The sequence below is a fragment of the Excalfactoria chinensis genome, chromosome 4, assembly GCF_039878825.1.
Source record: "Excalfactoria chinensis isolate bCotChi1 chromosome 4, bCotChi1.hap2, whole genome shotgun sequence".
In the NCBI taxonomy this organism is placed as follows: domain Eukaryota; kingdom Metazoa; phylum Chordata; class Aves; order Galliformes; family Phasianidae; genus Excalfactoria; species Excalfactoria chinensis.
In genome coordinates, this window is record NC_092828.1 from 33,334,008 (window position 1) to 33,349,498 (window position 15,491).

The 15,491-nt window shown below is 38.4% G+C and overlaps 1 long non-coding RNA gene across 1 annotated transcript; it reads right to left on the reverse strand.

The window, feature by feature from the left end:
* Nucleotides 1–1,510: 1,510 nt before the first annotated feature.
* On the reverse strand, nucleotides 1,511–9,083 carry LOC140252022 (uncharacterized). The gene is made up of 3 exons (XR_011903516.1): nucleotides 9,008–9,083; nucleotides 5,446–5,584; nucleotides 1,511–2,707 (listed from the first exon to the last, which is right to left on the reverse strand). It is a non-coding gene; the product is annotated as an uncharacterized lncRNA (long non-coding RNA).
* Between the last annotated feature and the right edge of the window lie 6,408 nt (nucleotides 9,084–15,491).

Consider the following 15,491-nt stretch of genomic DNA (forward strand, 5'->3'; position numbering starts at 1 on the left):
ACCTACCAACAATATTACCCCACTAAACCATGTCCCTTAGTACAACATCTACACACTTCTTGAACACCTCCAGGGACGGTGACTCAACCACCTCACTGGGCAACCCATTCCAGAGCCTGACCACTCTTTCAGAGAAGAAATTTTTCTTGATATTCAACCTGAGCGACACGTCATAGCCATATCACATCCGGTGTTAAGTTCTGAGGTTTTTTATTTTTTCAAGTGAACTGGTTAATAAGTGGTTGGAGGAAGGAACAAGTGGGTAAAAGGGAAGTAAGATCAGTACCCTAGGAAAAAATACAGCTAATTGCTTTTTGAGGGGCTGATAGACTGGACACTTGCTGTCTTGAACAAAGCTCTACAGATGAAAGCACAAGAAATTCATCAGTAGTTCTTGCTACCAGAACCTCGAGCACTAAGATCAGGCGTAAATACTCACCTACAAACAGAAGAGCATCCTCCAGTGCTGAAATAGCCTTAGAATTTCTACAAATTACACTGGAGTCCCCTAGCTCAAAAATCCATTTTCAATACTGGAAAACAATATGTTTCAATTGGTGTTTAATGAGCCGGTTTTACAAGCTGAAACCAAAATGAGATTAAGAAAAAACAATTAAACTGAAAAATCGAGAATGATAATTGAGAATTTAATAAAAGACTTCTGCTAGATGCACTCAAAACCACAAACTTTGGCTGAAAAAAGAAAACTGCTGGGTAAAAAGCAGTCTGGCTTTGTAAGAAATGAAAGCCACAGAAAAGTAATATAAATATTTCCACTTTCATTCCTTGAAAGCCAGGGTGCTTCTTTAACAAACTATCCTCCTTTTCTGTATTGATGTAAGGGTCTGTCTTTCAGAGAGAAATTTTATGATGATGCCATGGGGCAACCTTTAAAGCTGCCCCTTCTGGAATTAACAGAAGGATCTTCTGATATACCAGAGGTTACAAGGTTAGCAAGAAAGCGATGCACATAGAGTTTGGCCCAAGTTCCTTCCTCTTGCCAAAGTCAATCATAGAGAAATCAAACTGAACTCTGATGTTCTCCTCATCTCCTCTCACAGCTTTCATCACCATTATTTAAAGAAAATATTTCCTTCCTCCATCACTTGCTAATGTTTATTGGCATTAGCTGAAGTTGTCAGTCCAAGGAGAGAGTTAGCTAGAAGAAGGAAAATCATAGAGCAGGACTGCAGGGTTGAGCATTTCTTCTGAACTTGATGCTTTATTTCAGCAGCTCTGCTGGGTCCCACTCTCTCAAACCTTGATGTTTCTTGCCAGCACATAGGCTCCAATTTCAACATTTTCTTTACAGTAACTCTTATTTATGGTAAGCCAAATGGACATATTTTTCAACATAGATAAACCCCCTTCACTCTCATCTGAGAATAAGCCCAAGATGGGAGTGTTCAATGCATCTTACTATTCACATGAATACAAATAAGAAAGCCAAGTCCATAAATTGCATGAGATAGGCTTCTCCCAGAGGACGAGCAGGAAGTATGTGAATAAAGGTGCATATACAAGGCAAGGCTGAGCCCCTACCAAGACATCTGTGGAAGGCTGGGAGAGAATAAATCTTTTCCTTATTCTCCTGTGGAACTGCATTAATCTGGCCTCAATTAGGCTTTTCTTACCTATTGCCTTTCCCCCCATGAGAGAGCAAATAAAAACTGCAGTGAGGAACGAAAGAGGAGAGCCAATGCCAAAGTAAAATGTAAAATGAAAAAAGAAAAAAATGAGAGAGAGATGTAGAAAGCTATCCTCTTACAGCAGGAAACACTTAAGATAATGTGATTAAGCAAAGCTCAGCTCCTCCCTGAACCATTTATGACTTTACACAGCCTGGGTACTACATTTTCTCTGTCCAGAGCCAAATAGCCAAGACTAATCCTTTATAAAAGTGTTTCATCTCAAAGAAAGAAGGTTGTCTCGAAGAGCAGACCCCAACTTGTAGAGCTGTTTTCTCTGCCAGTCATTATATCCAACTCCCTTTTTAACACTGCTTTAAGAGTAAACATTTGCTTTTTCCTGTTTCCCATTTTATTGGCTTTGAACGTCTGAAGGACAACCATATTCCATTTGCACTCATGTAATGTACAGACTGTATCTCATTTTCAGTAACAGAAAGACAGTCACTTCTTATATTCAGGTGCCTTTTTCTCTCTTACACGTGTAAGAATGTTTGTGGTCTATGTAGTATAAAAGTTACTTTATTGTTGAAACCCATTCATAAGGTGCCAACAATTAGGAAACTACTGATCTAATCAACAGGGCATGTTTGCACCCATAATAAGGCCAACAAAGGCACCAAGGTGCATTCATATGAGATATGTGGACAGCATGGCCTTAGAGTGAGCTTCACGGACCTCCAAGTGTGACTTTTAGAGTCTGTACTCTTTGATAATGTTGAGGCATGTCTTAATTTCTTAGAAACAGAATACGGAAATATCGATACAAATTATTCAAGTATTCCCTATTCAATGCTGTTTACATTTGTTGAAATCATATTTTACTGCAAACAGTGAGATCTACCTTTTCTATTTCTACTAAAGAAGAATAAATATATGCATATATCCATCTACCCATCCACGTAGTCATTGTCTTATGATACATCCTAGAGCAACGAATCCTGATAAGCCTCATCTGATTAACACCATTCAAACAAAGTAGGACTCAGCATCTTTGTTGTCATCTTCATCATCAGTCCCTGGAAAAAACAGAACCTGAAGCCATCCAGAGAACTCATCCCCAAGAGTAGCTGCACATATATACAAGCCAAGATATAGGCAGCCCCTTCAGCCTTGCCCTGTAATGCAATGCTCTGTCTTTTCTCACTGCTCCTGTTCCATACTTTCACTCTCTGGTGGCGATCCCAGTCCCAGCCTTCATTCTTTCTCACTTTATTTTATTGCATAATCCCCCTCCCAGGTAAACTACCTTGGAGCAATGGAAACAATCACGAATACCCATTGATTTTACTTCTACAACACCATTCTCCATGAGTGCATTCAGCCACTTTCACCACCTGATTTCTATTTACAGCTTAAACTCTATGAGGCAGAAGCCTCATAGAAATGCCCCACATTTTCACAGCAACTAGCATGTTTGTGATCAAGTTCTTGGCCTTCAGATGATCTAATTTTTTTTCCCCCTCCATCCTTTGCTTATATAATGCATATGGTTCATTAACATGAAATCTTCCACTATACAAACATCTGTTTGGGTTGTTTTTTTTGTAATTTTTTTTTCCATTTTGGTTACTCTGTGAAGTTGTCATGTCAGCTTCAGGGTATTTTTTCTAAACTCGATCCTTAGAAAGATGATGCAACTAGGATGAGAAATCTTTTCAGATTTCATCTCTCAGGGATAATCTCATGTTGGTAAACGCTATTTCCTGATTAAATGCTTATGTTAGGAGAAAGTCTCTCTTCATAGTTGAATCTTTTATATAGTTTTGGAAAAGATAATCCCTGGGTTATTAACGCTTTCTATAGTCATGTTGAGCTTGGCAAAGTTCTCTTTCCTTATATTTCACAATCCTCCCCCTCCCCCCCATGTATATTCCCTCGCAACATTTCCTCCATCTGTTTTGCATTTTAATGCTTGGATGAGGCTCTGTATTTTGGGTGATGTGGCCATTTCTATATAGGGCATTATCTGTTTTGCCTTTAAAAATACACCAGCTTTGCAAATTAGGGGCTAATGATTAACAGCCCAAATGCTGCTAACCGTCTCATTACTGGACAAACAATGACTTTTTCTCAAATGTCAGATAACAGATGGTGAAAACAGTTTTCTTTCCTCTTCTTTAAAAACTACCACTTGAACTACCAGGGAAGAAATGAGAACAGGGACACATGCTTCAGATTGCAAACATATTTGGTTTCAGTCAGCATTTGACATTTAAAACCTGACCAGTTCTGTTAACAGCAATTTTTTCCTATTTCAGTTCAAATTTCATACTCCAAAACCTGACCAAAACTGACAAACTGTTTACTATTTTATAAAGTGAATCTGCTTTTGTCATTAAGACAATGTGACGTCAAAACAAAATCGGTTACTACAAGTTCTTAATCATGAAGTATAAACTACGCAACATTGTAAAAAAATGCTTAGAGATTATTTGCAAGCAAGGAATTACTATTGCTTTTTTCTCGTAGCAAACTGTTCAGTGCATGGATGTTAATTCAAACAGATGGAAAAAAAATGTCCATGGGATAAATTTCAGAGTCCAAAATTTTGTGTATAGTCTAGAAATATTACCTACTATTCAAACACTGCACTGTGTAAGATATAATTAGTTCTTACATAATGTTTGTACAAATGGATACACACATTTTCATCTGTCTGTCCTGCACAGAATCATAGAATCACTGATTGGTTTGGGTTGGAAGGGACCTTTAAGATCATGTAGTTCCATCCACCCTCCTATAGGCAGGGACACCTCCCTCTAGACCAGGTTGCTCAAAGCCCCATCCAGCCTGGCCTTGAGCGCTTCCAGGGAGGGGGCATTCACAGCTTCCCTGGGCAATTCACAAGCTCAATGAGCAAATTAATAATAGATAATAGAAGTATCCCAAGCATAACACACAAGAAAAGTATGGTTTAAAGCAGATATCAAACAACAGATTTGTGGATGAAATTTTCCTCAGATTAAGCCCTATTGGACTTGGAAATCAGTGATATTTCTGAGGTAATGACACTTGTAAAGATGCACCCTGTTACAATGACCCTCTATGTAACCTTTGTTTTGATATTTGTGTTTTCACCTGAATTCATGAAAGGAGTACACTGCGTACACAGCCCATCCAGCTGGAGTCACAGTCTGTAGAGTGGTTGACAGGAGGGTCTGTTGTATTTCTGAGTGTCTGACAACGCCTCCAGCTTGGCTCAACTGGATGATGGGCTTAAAGGGGCATTTCTTCTAATTGAAACTGTTATTTATCATGAAATCTTAAGGAAAACATTGCAATTGTGCCTGCATCATGATCTCTGACGACATTTTTAAGACTTTTGAATACAAGGTGAAATATTAGACATTTATAAGTAGTCATGACCTTGATAGTCACTAAGTATTTTATTGGGGAAAACTGTAATTTATTATGACAATAAACAGTAATAAATACGTAAATGATTGTATAGTGGAAGATATCTCAGTGTACTAATGTGTAAGAATAAAACGATAGATAACTCCTACCTAGGAAAAACATACTATTGCTACTAAGTTCCACAAGATTCTAAGAGTAAATGAAATACCCCAGAGAGATGAGAACCAGGAATGAATAGATTATTCTGTATTCATTTACCTTTTCTAATATGTTTTCTCAGTTGTTTTCTTCAGAGTATAAGGGAATGTTTGCTTTGTTTTTATAGTTAGTGCTGGAAATTTTCACATATTTTTTTGCTATAAAAATGAGAAAATGTTGTCGCTTTAAATGTACCCACCTTTTGTATGTCTTGAATAAAAGCCTTCAGAAGTAATGAAAATGCTGTGTCTCATTTTTGAGCAAACTATGGCAGTGTCTCTCAATCACTTCTATTCCAAAACTTTCCATTAGTGGAATCTGAATCACTTCTTTGCTACCTTGATGGAAAAGGACAGGAGAAGATTTAAATTTCTTTTAGTAATTTAAATAACAGCAGCAATATTTCATCTTTCTCAGCTGCCTTGGCCAAGGCTCATTCTAATGCTCCTCCAAATACTTTTATTCTCTCCTGCATATTTAGCTGAAGCTAGCAGATGCTTAGCCTGCGTGTCAGCCCTCCAGGGATGGAGCCATAAACATCCTCCTCAAAACTGCATTGAGTACCATTCCCCTTGCAGCAAAACTTAATGACTTCACATAAGAATCAAAAACAAATGAGGCCCCTTACTAAGAAGAACTCAAGTTATAGTTTACTTTCTTATCCTTGCTTGAACTCAGCCTTCTGCAACCCTTAAAAGGCTCCCTCTCTTTAAAATTCATGTATTCTGTGGATGGTGCTTCTAGCATCTTCCTGACAAGGATGAAAGGCAACAGGGCAAAAAACAAGCCCTTAACAACCATTTGATTTGATCACCTTACACAGAGTAGATTTGTGACCAAAAAAGGGGTCCTTTCTTGTCCTTTTTTCCAACTAAAGTGAAGGCAGACAAAATAAGTTGATAGGATGGAATAAGTCTAATCTTTGTAAAATGAATCGCCTAAATGAACAGTATATTAAATTGCTGAAACTAGAGAGTTAAGTTTGTAACAGTTGGCATACGATTGCATAAGAATGGGGATTTTAAGAATTTTATCAATGTTTCTGAGTTGGGGTAGTGCTTAAAATGTACCAAAAAGCAGAGGGTACATGATTTATTTATATTTTGTCCTGAAAACACACTTTGAGCTAATTATATGCTTAGTGAGAACCTGATTCATGATTTCTGCATGGCTGGGCTTAGCAGCACTCAATGTCTGTTACCAGCTCAGTATTGTGGTAGATGCTGTGAATAGCAACCCAAGTGGAAAACAAAAAAACAAACATGAATGATATGTCTCAAAGACTAAAAATTTACTAAGGAAAACTAACCTGATGAAAACGTAAGAACATTTTCCATTCATATTTCTAACACAGATAAATAGGAAACATGGGAAAGAAAGCTTGTTTGGCGAGATTGGATATACTGCTAATAAAGAGGAGAAAAAGATTATATTATAAATACCAAATACCAGTTCATAATGGAATAGAATTCATTTTCCTCCCATTGATTAAAAAAAGGTATAAAATGAACTTTAAGGCAACTATGTCAACTTCTATCACCAACAGCTTGAGTACCGAAAATATAAGAACTTCATTTCTAAATTCTTTGATATTTAGAGTTCCTCAGCTGCGCAGAGATGCCCATCATGTTGCACATCTACCAATCAAATTAACAAGACCCAGATTCCTCACCAAATGACCTCAGTTTGGATCATTCTGAGAGGGTAGACTATATTTATAAAGAAGTTCATATAGGGATTGTGCACATAAACTGACAAAACTATGTTTGTGTATAGATAAATATATATTAAAAATACATTCACATGAAAATTATTGTCAGGATGATGAGCTGACCACATGCTCGTTCCATTCATTCATTTTAAGTAAGCTTGTCTCTGAAATAAGAAGGCCTGAAAGAGAGTAACTTCTCTAAATCTCAAAGTACTATAATCCTGGATTTGAAAAGTAAAGTGGTCCCATTACAGCAGATAATTGTAATGCTGGAGAAATAGGTCAGAGCTGCAGTTCATCTCAGCACTGCTACCAACAAATGAGGTCAGGTTTTGCTGTCTTTTATTGTGCTGTTGCTTTGAAAGAAAAGACCTTTTCTCTGTATTGATAAGAGTTCCACATTCCCAAGCAACAACACTAATAAAGATAAGAAGGGAAACTAAATGTCTGGTCTGTCTGTTCTTAGATATCTAGTCTCTCCTCAAAGGCTGAGCTCGTGCTCACACTCAAAGATGCCAGTGTTTCCCTTTGTACATTCTACCAGACACATGCACAAATTAAATCAATCTTACAAAGTCCTTGCTAGCAGTTCTCATAAAATTGCACACATTCTTGCAATTAATTAGCATACGGCATGCATCCTCAGTGTGAAGAGGGATAAATATGCAGATTCATCCATATTATTTTCTATCATTGCTCATGCAGTCACTGGTTCCTTATTAAAGAAAAGTTGCCTCCATGGAACCACTAAAGGAAATGAAAATAAGAACATGAGAATTTTCCATAATCACGTTTATGGAATGTAGACAAGAAGGAATTTTGTGCAGCTGGTATATGCAGTGTAGCTACAAAAAATACAGCTTTTCTATAAACTACCTACAATCCCCAAGGAGACCTCAGGAAACAAGCTATTGCAGAGCAGATTTGCATGGTTCCCTGAAGAGTGCTCCACTTTCACAAATCCTTCCCTAAAGAGATTTAGCTTTTCAACAGTTTACACTCAAGTACAGTTAATTTTGATGGCCCCTGCATACTTCCCTTATGCTTGCAAGTCTAGTGTTTAGATTTGGTATCAATTAGCAAGTAAGGCTCTATTCTGGCTCCATACTTGGTGAACTACACTTACTCTGGAGCTGTTTTCATCCTCTGTGCAAATGGCATGTTTGAAGCATGCTGGTCTTTCTGAACATGCTAAAATGTGAAGACACAGCTATCAAGCAGACAGTTAAGGTTTCTGCTATCAAGTGTTTGAAGTAATACACAAACAATTATTCTGCTCTATAAAATGTAATACAAGTTCTGTTATGATTCAAATAACAAAATACAATACAATGCTCACACTATAAGTGAAGACTGGATTCATGATCACCTGAGTAACCTGAACACTGACAAGTCTATGGGTCCTGATAGGATGCACCTGAGAGTCCTGGGGGAATTAGCTGAGCTAGTCACTAAGTCACTCTCCATTGTATTTGAAAAGTCATGGCAGTCAGGTGAAGTCCTTGGTGGCTGGAAGAAAGGCAACATCACAGCCATTTTCAAGAAGGGTAAAAAAAAGAAGGCCCTGGGAACTACTGACCAATCAGTCTCACCTCTGTGCTGGGGAAGATCATGGAGCAGATGTTCTTGAAAGCTATGCTAAAGGACATAGATGACAAGGAAATAATACAGGAAAACCAGCATGGCATCACCAAGGACAAATTTTGCTTGACCAACCTGGTGGCCTTTTATGATGGTGTCACTACATCAATGTACAAGGGAAGAACCACTGATGCCATCTGTATTTGGACTTCAGTAAGACCTTTGAAACAGTACCCCACAACACCCTTGTGTCCAAAAACAAAAGATATGGATCTGATGAGTGGACTGTTCAACAGACAAAGAACTGGATGCAGGACTGAGTCCACAGAGCAGTGGTCAGTGGCTCAGTGTTTGGATGCAGACTGGTGATGAGTGGTACCCCACAGGGGTCAGTGCTAGTACCTGTAAGGTGGATTGATACAAAGATGGTAACAGATATTCAAAAGGTTATTTATAAGGAAAAACTCACCAATACGGATGCCTTTGCTAGGAAATGCTGAGGAATCTCCACCAAGGAGCAGTCTCCAAAAGATGCTACCTCAGTGGTGGTCAGCCCTTAAATGAGGTCTAGAGGAGGTAGAGTCAAACTCCACTCCTTCTGGGAGCACAGCTACATCACTCTCACCTGTGCTCCCACAGCTGACCCAATACTTGCCTCAGCTGATTAATCAGAAGTTCAGGCTGTGATTACCAATTTCCCATACAGACCAATACTCTTTAACATCTTCATCAAAGGCACTGACAGTGAGGTCGAGTGCACCCTCAGCAAGTTTGCTGATGGGGTGCAGCCAACACACCAGAGAGATGCCATTCAGAGGGTCCTAGACAGGCTTGAACAATGGGCCCAGGTGAAATTCACGAGGTTCAACAAATTGAAATGCAAGATGTTGCTCTTGGGTTGAGTCAATCCTCGCTACCAATACAAGCTGGGGGATGAAAGGATTGGGCACCAACCTGCTGATAAAGACCTGAATTCAATATATCTTGGGCTGCATTAAAAGGTGTGTGACCAGCAGGGTGGGAGAGGTGATCCTGCCCCTTTACTCTGCACTGGTGAGGCCTCACCTGGAGTACTGCATCTAGATGTGGAGTCATCAGGACAGACATGGACATGTTAAAGCACATTCAGAGGAGGACCACAAAACGGGATAGAACACCTCTCCTGCAATGACAGGCTGACAGAGCTGGGGCTCTGAGGTGACCTGATAGTGGCTTTTCAGTATCTAATGGAGAGCTATAGTAAAGAAGGCAATAGATTCTTTAGCAGTGTCTGTGGTGATATAACAAGGGTAAATGGTTTCAAGCATAAAGAGGTTAGGTTTAGGTTGCATATAAGGAAAAAATATTTTACTGTGTGGGTGGTGAGGCAGTGGAACAGGTTGCCCAGAGATGTGGTTGATGACCTGTCACTGGAGACTTTCAAGGCAAGGCTGGATTAGGCCCTGGGCAACCTGACTGAACCTGATGTCTCTCTGTTCATTGCAGGGAAGTTGGACTAGATGGCTTTCAGAGGTCCCTTCTTACTTGAAGAGTTCTATGATTCCATAACTTGTGACTAATACTGTTGATTTGAATAGTAAGACTGATTTGCTTATACAGATGAACCACTGCTACAATCTTGTTTGCAAACTTTTACAAATACTTCCTTTTTCTTAACAGGACAGATGTTAGTATCTATGCAATTACTCATGGTTTTTAAAAACCCGATCATCTTGTGCTAGAAGTGAGCTGTTAATTCCTTTCTGATTAAAACTGCTTATCTTGTCTGAAACTATAAAAGCCTGCCGTCAACGTTTTTAAAGTTTCCTATTTTGATAATGCTCTAGATATATACATCATGTATTAAACAGGTACAGAGGAAACCTCTTAAAACAATAAAATATAAATGAGTCATTTGGTGAAGGCAGTGCAATTTTTCTGCCAGATGGAGACTTATTTTCCATTTATTTACTTTTTTTTTTTTTTTTTTTTTTTTTTTTTTTAATGCAGATATGGAATAATCTAATCAACCTTGCAAAGGGGAATTGCTATGAAAATAATTCATTTAGCTGATGCTTCTCACTTTTCAAAGTGACAGAATGATGATGGCTAATGCAAGAAATATTAAGTATTATCACTCCCCTTTACTGTAGGCAGGTTAAGCAGAGAAAGGCAAGTTATCTGTAGCCCTTCCTTATTTGACTGGGGGATTTTTCTACAGAAACATTACATAGGCTTCTGAATACAAATGAGCCAATACTAAATTGTCCATGAAGATTCCAAAATTGTGTCTGAATTTCTTAATCTTGAGCGTGTTGGTCAGAGAAGAGTTCTGACATAAAGAGAAACACATAGTACGTAGAACAAGTAATAACTAGAAATAGTGGGGAAGCAGGCTTGTTTGTCTGATTGCCTTAAGCAATTTGGGAGGAACTACCAACAAAATGACAGCTGTCACTAGTAATAATCATTGCATGTAGGGCACTTCCTAGCAAAAGGCAGATGGGTTAAACCATAAAATTACAGAACAATAAGTACACATCTTATCGGGTATAGGGCTTTTCGTTTTGTTTTCATTTCATTGTATTTGACCCTTTTATGATAAATGTAATTTGCTGTATTCACAAAACCATGATTATTTTTTTCTACAGCTTCGAAGGTTTTTTTTCCTTTACTTTTTCCCCAGATAATTGCTTCCCTTCTCTTCCTTTCTTTTTTAACATGTAAATAATAGAAGAACTGTAGCAGCCATGCAGCTGCTGAGATTTGCTGCTTGTTTGTAGAAGCTATAAAGTAAAAGCATAAGGAATGCAAATCATCTTGACAACTTCCAACAGAAAGAATGAAATTGACTCTGTCTGGGACAGGGAAAAATTTAACACTGAGCCATAAAATACAGATTACTGTTATTTCAGGTAGGATAGTATTTTCACAGCCACCACCTGACAGGATGGAGGTTCCCTCTTATGGTTTGCTATGTCTTGTCTGGGAGATAAGCACTATTCCCGTGTTTCTTATTGCAGGAATCATTAGAAAACAAGCTGTGGTAAAAATGGAACAAGTGAATCTCCATGACCACTTCATGCTGGAAGCAAAAGCGTTACATTTGGTTGTGCTGAATGCAGCACACTCACTGTGGCTCTGGACAACATTCTGGCTTCTAACACTTCTGCAGATATCCATACACTTAAGTCTCAGTCAAAGCAGCATTTAGATATGGGAAATGAAAGCAATAAATTCACATTTTGTTCACTGCTGATACACTCACCTCTGTTCTTTCATATAAAGATTGCAAATCTATGACACTCCTGATGTTATGTAATCTTTTTCACTTACTCTCATTTTGCATTATTCTCAACTATAAATATTTTTGAGCACTGTCTACAAGCTACATGCAGAAGTTCCCTTTAGCTTTAGGCTTCAACAACTCTGCTTCCAATACTACAAAAAACAGAAAGCCTAATAATCCTTGACAGTTTACATAAACTCAATAGCTTTTCCACTTAAATTTGATAGGAAATGTTGCAGTCCTAATATTCAGATATTTGCTACATGAAATAAACAAGAGTTTGATTCCTTTTCTAGAGTAATTATTTTCTGTTTCATTGAAAATGTACAACAGCCAGTTTCCTAAAAAGCCTGGAAATACAGTCAACTCATTTCTTAAGAACACTTCAGTTGAGGTGTTATTCCATCTCCCTCCCTCCTTGATCAAATTAAGGGAAATCTAACAAGCTTGTGAATCACTACTTTAGTTTCAATCTGGATCACTGATTTTGTGAACTCTTTCTATTTAAAATACATGCTCACGTAATTTCACTTGACCAAATGCAAAATACTTTCCTCCACAGCTGCCCAAAATAATATGGGATTTGAGCACGCTTAACTCTTACCCTCCAAACTCCAAGGGGAAATTATGATTGCATACTGAGAGTCATTATGGTGATTCCAGCCAAGTTATGAAAATTCCCACTAGTTTTACTAGTCCACGCTGACACTTTCTGAGCAATAATGGAGACTCTGGATCTTTCTGTAGATAAGAGTCCTGTAACGAAGCTGAGGAGAACTCTGTGCTGTCCTTGCTCAAGTGTAGAGATAACCATTTCAAACTGCAGCATTTCATACCTAATCCAAAGTCTGCAGAACTCGTGTAGTTCTGTTTACCACAAATTGTTTGCAGCAGGTAAAATGTTTTTCTTCGCCAGCAGGAAGAGCCTGCTTTTATGCAGCACTAAGGTACCACTGTAGGAAAGCATAACAGAACCTTCTGAAGATGTAAAGCTGCATTAAATAGGAGCCTCACCACATGCTAGTAATGCAGGATCCAAACTTAAAATCTGTGGATGTCTCTGCATCTCTTACCTGTCTACCAATTTCTCTGGATAGGCCAGCATTGTCAAACACTTTTTATACTAGAAATCTTGAAGGAATTTTGAAGGAGTTTCCTTCAAAAAACCATCACCGCTCCCAACTTAAACTCTCATACTTGCCAGGAAAGAAAACACTTGATTAGATGCAACATAAGAAAACAATATTAGAATATTGTTTCCATATGCAGTTGAACACAAGTATCTGGTAACTTTCACCTATTACAGCTCACTCCCTTGGACATTACACTTAATACTACCAAACCCTACCTCACTGCCTGGAGCTTTTGCTGTGTTAAGATGCAGCTCTCGCTCTGTAGCTGGGATCAGTTTGCTCCTGCATTTGCCAAACTCTTGCCTTATACCTGAAGTGGGCAGTCACAGCCAGCAACCAATGTTATGAATAAGAGATACAAGATGGCCAGATGTGACATCTGCCTCACCAGCATTTTCCTGGTAGTTTCACAGCAAGATAAATGGCACATAACAACATTTTTCTGTACTTAATAGGAAACTTCTAGCCATCTTTTTTTCCTCTCTGTAATTCTGTACAACTGCTAATGCAAGAATATGCACACAAGTCAAGCTCGACAGTTACACTGATGTAACCTAGAACAACACTGGATCAGTTTCTTAAAACAAAAGTAAATAATCTAAGTATACTTGATAAGTGCTGAAGGGTGTTTTCTGCCTCCAGACAGATCTCCCTTCCCTACTGCGTCTTGTAGGTTTTAAGAGTTTTCAGTACTTCCACTGTCAAGGTTCATTTTCAGCATGAGTGATTCATTTTACATACAAGGAAATCAAAGTAACAAGAAAAAAAAAGTACAATCATAGAAAAAGATGCAAGTGTACGTGTGATGCTGTAACCACCCCGGGAGCAGAAAAGGTTAAGTTATTTTAATGCTTTACGTGTTTAGTAAATTATATCCATTTCTAATCAGTACACCTTTTGTGATACTTCACTGATTCTTCACAGTAAACCCTACTGCAGTATCTGAAAAATATACAACTGTGAGAAAGCACTAATAAGATGATGAGATGCGTGAGGAATAAACTGAGGAACAGACTAATATTGTAATGCCTTTGTATTAAGTGACAACGCAGCCCACAGCAGTCTGTGCAGCACTTGCCACCTGATATCCTGGAGTGCGCTGCAGAAGGACTGAGAGAACAGAAGTCGGAAGCTTCTGTCTCTGTACCTCACAGTGCAGGAACACGATGATATGCAATTAAGCTAAGGGTGTGAAAATCTAAACTGACGCTAAAATATCTCTCCATAGTAACTAAACTGTGAAACTCAATGTTACCAAAAGTCGCCAAATCCAGGAACAAAACCTACAAGGAGTGCTGCAGTATTTATAGAGACATCAAGATCATCACATTTACACAGACACTGTGACAGAAAGAATGGAACTGAGTTCTGAAATTGTATAAACAAGAGGATAAAAATACTGCATATTTTTTCCCCTCATACATACATTTAATTGTTTTCCTTACTGCTCCATTCAAGCTATGTAAAATATAACTACACAGAATATTACTTTATTTTGATAGCTGTTTGACTAATATGGCTAAATTCAGAGATTTCATACTTGTGTCTGTAAAAAAACAAAGAATGAAGACTACTAAGACTGCTATTAACAACAAAATTGACTGAGTCATTTGCATGTGTCCGTGTGTGTGCATGAGGTGTATAAGAAACAGTTTTCTTTCAACATCAACATTTTTACTGGGTTCTTTATTGTTCTGTCACATGCCAATATAATTGCAAACACAGTGTGCACGTGTGACTGTGTGAAAATAATGGTAGCAGATGGAAAAATGTATACTCTCTCTTCCCAGTGTTTTCCCCAGTGCCCTATATAGCTTGCTATATAATATTTCTTTAATCATGAATATTGTTGTTCTAGTATAGCCATCTCTCATCTGTTTTCACTTATTCCATTCTTGGTTTGCTTTTTGAACATTTTTTTTTTTCTAAACCCAGTTCAACTAGTAACTCGTCACACGCAGATCAGCTAAGTCAGAAAAAGAAAAGGTCAGGACAATCAGGAAAATTCTTAAAGAGGATTATTTAGTGCAATCAAGAACTTCATTTTTCTCCTACATTATTGCCATCTACTGTTTGAAAGTCACCCTTTGTAAGGAAAATATATTTCCTGTTCCTGAAACACCTTAAGAATAGGTTTAATATATTGTAAGAACTGTCGTAGAAACAAATTACTAGAAATTGCTTCCACTTTGACTTGTTACAGTTTAATACATTCCTTCGACCAGGGCTTGTTCATTGCTGCCTTCCAGTATTTAAAAGGAGATTACAAACAAGAAGGCAATCAGCTTGTTACAAGGGTAGTCAGTGTTAGGGCAAGAGGGAATGGTTTAGATTGGATGACAGGGAGAAATTCTTTACAGAGAGACTGATGAGGTGCTGAAACAGGCCACCCAGAAAGGCTGTGGATGCCCTGTCCCTGGAGGTGTTCAAGACCACGTTGGATGGGGCCCCGGGCAGCCTGGTCTGGTACCAGACCTGCAGATCGGTGTCCCTGCCTGTGGCAAGGGGGCTGGAACCTGATGATCCTCGGGGTCCCTTCCAACCCAAGCCAT